The sequence below is a fragment of the Lygodium microphyllum genome, chromosome 3 (assembly GCF_053477565.2).
Source record: "Lygodium microphyllum isolate KBCC chromosome 3, Lygodium_microphyllum_v1.1.10, whole genome shotgun sequence".
NCBI lineage: Eukaryota > Viridiplantae > Streptophyta > Polypodiopsida > Schizaeales > Lygodiaceae > Lygodium > Lygodium microphyllum.
In genome coordinates, this window is record NC_141137.1 from 72,315,265 (window position 1) to 72,321,324 (window position 6,060).

Consider the following 6,060-nt stretch of genomic DNA (forward strand, 5'->3'; position numbering starts at 1 on the left):
AGTCAAATGACTAAAAATAGAATGAAATTCATTCAAATGCATGAATATGCTAGTCCCTACCCTCATGCGAAGATTGATGAGTTTTTTCAACCAATACATATATGATACAAGACTTTGCTTGTCATAAAGATTGCATATATTTTTCCATAACTACCAAGCATTATCCGAATGTGCCGCAACATTGAAATAAACCTATTTTGATAATCACAATATAAGAGTGGATTTACATAGCTCATCTCACTCATCCCAAATACCATGATCAATGCCTTTGGGATTTACACTCTTGGTTTTCAAAGGCCTAACTTGCTTCTTTAGAACTAGAACTTTCCACATCTGTATCTTGCAATAGGTGAAATTTGTGCTATCAAGATTTTTTTAATATTAAAAATAAAACTACAATTCAAAGAACTAGTCATAATGATAACATATTGATATAAAATCCAACAGAATGGGCTATTGCAAATGACTACAAATCAGCCCACAAAACACATCCAAATTAAGGGCATAATAGGAGGGAATACCAAAGTATAGAGTTAACTGTTCACCAACTACAAGCAATATGTTGCCAAAGTACAATATTTGCTATCCAAAAGAATCCTAATAATTGTAATTATAGCAATGTTGAAATAAAGATAGCAATATATGTCAATCCAATAGCTAAGAAAGCAAGCTTTCACTACCAAGGATATCCAAGTAGCAAACCAGGATACAAAGAATGTAACTAGCAATGACTAAGCATAGACCATCAATACCAAAGATTGTCACAAACGCAGATTGTTAGTAAGTCATACATCCCATAAGCGTATACATCACTGATAAATTGTCGATAAAGGTAAGTGTTGGTGTCCAAAGCATACAGAATCAAATCAGCTCAAAAGCAGAGGTAACTGTGTCCAATAGCATAGAAGAGAGCATACACATGAACCAAGAGTCCCATTGTCTCAAAGAACCAAGATCTACCAAGTAAATACAAGAGTCTCCCAATGGAATCAGATCTATAATGAAAAGTGAGCAAGCAAAGATCAAGACATATACATCAAAGCATTCGGGAAGCCTAAGCACATCACAAATGCATTTGAGAGCATAAGTGTCTAATGAAGCTTCAATACCCATAAGTTAGTAAGCATAAAATCTCAAAGCAACTAACCAAAGCCCAAGTACATAAAATGCAACTCAAATCCAAGTGCCGAAGAATATCATAACTATATCTAGGCTCATACGTCAATGCTAGACATCATCGTAGACATGTAGCATATCCAAAATACTATGTAAGTATAATAGGTATTCAAAGCATGAAGTTTACTATTATATGCTTGCTACCCAAATCATTTTGATAGTAATAGACCTCTACAAAATTCAGCTAATAAGGCTCTAAATAATCCAAATAGCATTCCAAAGCATAATCATACCATATACAGGTATCAAAATAGCATCCCCGAAGCATAAACATGCATTATGAAATTTATTGTTTGTTGTCCCGACTAGAACTATTCTATTTTGTGTGAAATAGAGAACTAAAAATTGCATAGAATCAACTCTATGAGTGCTCAAATTTATAGCTATCATCATGCTCTTCGTTTCGAGCTATACAACACTTGAATTTTATGTCACATTCAAAAGTTATCTCCAAAACATGAAAGTGATGTCAAGTTATCATAACTATCCATGAATTTTGAAGCATTCTCTATATCCACTCAAAATGGATAGAATGATTTCTCCTTAGATAAATAAGCACTCAAAAAGACTCAGCTAAGCCTTGGGAAGCTCCTTGACAAGCTGGGAGCAAGTTGGAACAAGTTGAGAGAAGGGAAAACTTAATATATACTCAGGAGAAAGAAACAATGGCTAGTGTAAGAGAGGGGGATTTAATAATGGGGAAATACTAGCTACACTGGCTAGTATATAAGGTGTTAGGGACTTGATTTTTGACCATCAGATTATAATACAAGTCTCCTTTCATCTTCATCTCCTTCTCCAAGCTCTCATGGCTTCTTTCTCTCTCTTTTTGTCTTTCTCTCTCTTTTTCTAGTCTCTCTCCTTGTCACTCTCTTTCTCTCTCTTCTTGCAATCTTTTTCTCTCTTCTACACCCTCTCTCTCTCCTCTCCTTTTCTCTCTCTTGTCTCCTTCATTACAAGTGGTATCAGAGCTCTAGTTCTGATCCATTTAGTTACCTTACATGCTCAGTTACCATCTTTTTCAGTTTAAAAATCCAAGAAGCTTTAGGTACACAGTGACAAGCACATAAATGGAGGAGCACTGAAGAGCCACAGGTCAAGGACCAAGAGGACAGCAGTCAGGAGCATTAATGGAGTCCTTGGACCAAGATTGGAGGCTGAAACACCACATTTAGCAGGTCTTGGGCCATTGTGGGCCAAATTTGAAGGTAAATTTTTAGAAACAGTGGTCACAAGAAGTAGGGAAGAGTTAGTCTTGGTTACTTTTCATATGCAGTCTTCTCTCTCCTCATTCTCAAGCTCCTGCCAAGTGAAACACCATGGATCTTCTCAACCTCAACCCAGTGATCTTCATCACTTTTCCAGAGCCTCACAGGGATCCCAACCATCAATTCAAGCTGTCCAAGGACTGATTTAACCCTCCCTTTCTCTCCAAGAAGTAGCCTGTAAATTTTGGTGCAAATTTCGGGTAGCATCCTGAGCAAAATCAGCAGCATACCAGGCCTCTCCTTCATCTTAGCCTTCTTCCTCATCATCTGGCAGTTGATTCTTGCAAGATTGAAGCCAATTTTTCATCCTCTTGAACATCCTTCAACCTCTGAAACCCTAACAGGTGCAGGCCATGGACAGCCATGGATTCTCCTTCAGCATTCATTGATTCTTGAGGGCTTTTGCTTCCTTGGTCCCAGGAACTTGTGTCCACAGGAATCTTTGAAGAAGCAATCATCAAGAGGCCTATACTTGAAGATGGAGGCAAGAATGCAAGCTGGACATTTGGGGCAGCCATAGCCATAGACCACGACCTTCAATTTCTTCAAGTTCTCTTCAAGATTGGGTCCCGGGGCTTCAAGATTGGACTCAATGGAGCTTGTTTACCCAATGGGAAGAGCTTTGGGGCACGGGAAGGCATTATAGGGTGAGATTTTGGGGCATTCTTCTTCTATGATCATCAAGGCATGCTGAGAACTACTGAAGTTCAACCTTTCATTCCCCCATTGAAGAATCAAGCTTGAAGACTCAATTCTTGGCTGAAGTTGTCATCATGGTGCTAATGGGAGCATTGGAGACCAATCATGGGGACATTGGCCATTGATTCTTAGCCCGTCTTCACTAATCAAAGAGGTAATTGACTCTTGAGCTCTCTTCTAATTTCATCCTCTTACTGAGCCTAAAAAGCCTATTGTTGGAAGAGATTCAAGTAGTCAATCATGTATTTTCTTCAAGATTTCATTGCTTACATGCTGTCAATTTAATTTCACTCCTAACCTCTTGACTTGTGATGATTGCTTGAGCAAATATTAATCACTGAAATCCATTGTAAATGAGGTGAGTTAGCAGTGGGTCACTGCTCGGTAAGCCCTCTCCTTATTCCCAACTCAATTCCATGCATCTCATGAAAAGAATTACTTCCAAGCCACCCTGCATAGCATGCTGATTGCTTAATTAATAAATGTCTACCATGTATACTTTGGGTGAGGAAAAAGGCCGATGCCAGGCGAGGTGGCAAGACAAAAGAGGGGTGACACCCCCTTGCCATCAAAGACCTTGAAGGGGTGCACAACCCGGCTCAGGGGAGGGGGGGAACTTTGCCCACCTCCCGGTGATCCGGAGCCCAAAGTTGCTTGCAGGTGTAGGTGCCCACTTGAAGAACTGAGATATTGACTTGGCACTGATGTATGGATGTATTATTGGCTGCAAATGTATGGAAATTTTATTGAGGATGTATTTGCAGATATGAGAATACATATGCAGTCAATGGCAGTGAATGCAATGCTTGGGATGTATGAGAGATGCCTATGCATGGGAAAATTGTGCTAAGAGATGCTATGACATGCTCAGTTCTGGAATAAGGCTACAAACAGTGAATTTGGATGACTGGGCAATGTATTATGCCATGTGGGATGACCCTTCAGTCATGCATTGACAAGTTGATCCATTGCAAACCCTTTCTTAACCCTCATAGGGTGCTGTAAGCAATTTGCTTGCATTTACAGAGGTATACCTACTCCCAGAAACTGAGGTGTAGGTCTTGCAAAGTGCCCACAGGTAGTGGTAGCACTCATAGTTTCATTAATAGAGCAATCATGGACAGGTTGAAGTGTTTTTCCACTGATTTACAGTAGCTATTGAAGGTGCAATTTGCCAATGGGGATGAAGAAATTAGCACACAAGTATGCCCTGCTGTTCATATTCAGCTTGCTGAAAATTTTGGACAGCAATTGGATTTAATTGCATTGGAAATGGGGCCTATAGATGTTGTCTTGGGTTATGATTGGCTGAAAACTTTGGGCACTATAACCATGGAATTTTCCTTGCTGTATATGGAGTTTGTCAGTGCGGGATAGCTTATTCACTTGCAGGGAATTCAAAATGATAGTGAATTTCAGCTCTTTACCAGCAAACAACTCAACAAGAAACGGTCCCAAATCTTTGTATTGCAGTTAAATAAAGAAAATTCAGATCAGTCCGCTAAAACAATAAAGAATTCAACATTGAAAACTCTTTTAGAAGAGTACAAGGACCTCTTCCAAGTACCTACAACACTACCCCCTAATAGGGCGGTTGATCATCCCATAGATCTGGAGCCTCAGTCAAAGCCTATGAACAAACCACCTTACAGATTGTCTAGGTGCGAAAGAGAAGAAGTTGCCAAACAAGTCAAAGAATTATTGGACATGGGATTCATTGAGTCTAGCTCTTCACCATATGCTTCCCCTGTGTTATTGGTCAAAAAGAAGGATGGATCTTTCAGGATGTGCATAGACTATAGGGATCTTAATAAGATCACCGTGAAGAACAGGTACCCTATTCCACGCATAGATGACTTGCTAGATGAGCTCAAGGGGGCTAAGTACTTTATGAAGATAGATTTGAGGTCAGGCTATCAGTAGATCTGCATGAGGACATGGGATGAGGTCAAAAAAACATTTCGGACTGATCGGGGGCTTTATCATTTCTTGGTCATGCCTTTCGGGTTAACTAATGCACTGGCCACCTTTTAGAGCTTAATGAACAAAATACTTCAGCCCTTTCTTTTTAGATTTGTGTTGGTCTTCTTTGATGACATCCTCATCTATAGTAGATCACTGAAGGATCACCTTTGGCACATGAGGCAGGTGTTTGATGTATTGAGGCAGCATAGGCTCTTTGCCAAGGAGACAAAATGTTCTTTCATGTAGACGGAGGTGGAATACTTGGGGCACATTGTTAGTGAAGATGGAATTAGGGCTGATACTAAGAAAGTGCAATGTATAAAAGACTGGCCCACACTTGCAAATACCACTTCACTTAGAGGATGGTCTCTCATCATTCTATTGCAGATTCATAAAGCATTATGCCACTATTGCAGCTCCCTTGACGGATAGGCTTAAGAAAGAGGCCTTTTTCTGGGATGCCATAGCTGATAAGAGCTTTAATCAGCGCAAATAATTGCTTACCTCGGCGCCCATCTTAGTTTGCCCAGATTTTTCGAAAGAATTTACTATTCAGTGTGATGCCAGTGGCAGAGGCATAGGGGCTGTATTGTTACAGGAGCATGGGGTTATAGCATTTGAGAGCCGCAAACTTGCTGAAAATGAGATGACCATGAATGTATATGACCAAGAAATGCTAGCCATCCTTCATGCCATTAGGAAATGGCACTACTACTTGTATGGCAGCAGATTTAGGGTCAAGAGTGACCATAGGGTCCTCAAATACTTCCTCTCTTAGTCTAATCTTACCCCCAAACAATGCATATGGGTAGCTACATTGTAGAACTATGACTTTGACATTACACATACACGGGGGAAGGACAATGTAGTTGCTGATTCATTATCTAGAATGTGGGCTTGTAAAGTTTCAGCCATCATGGAACTTCATAGTGATTGGATAGAAGAGCTTCAG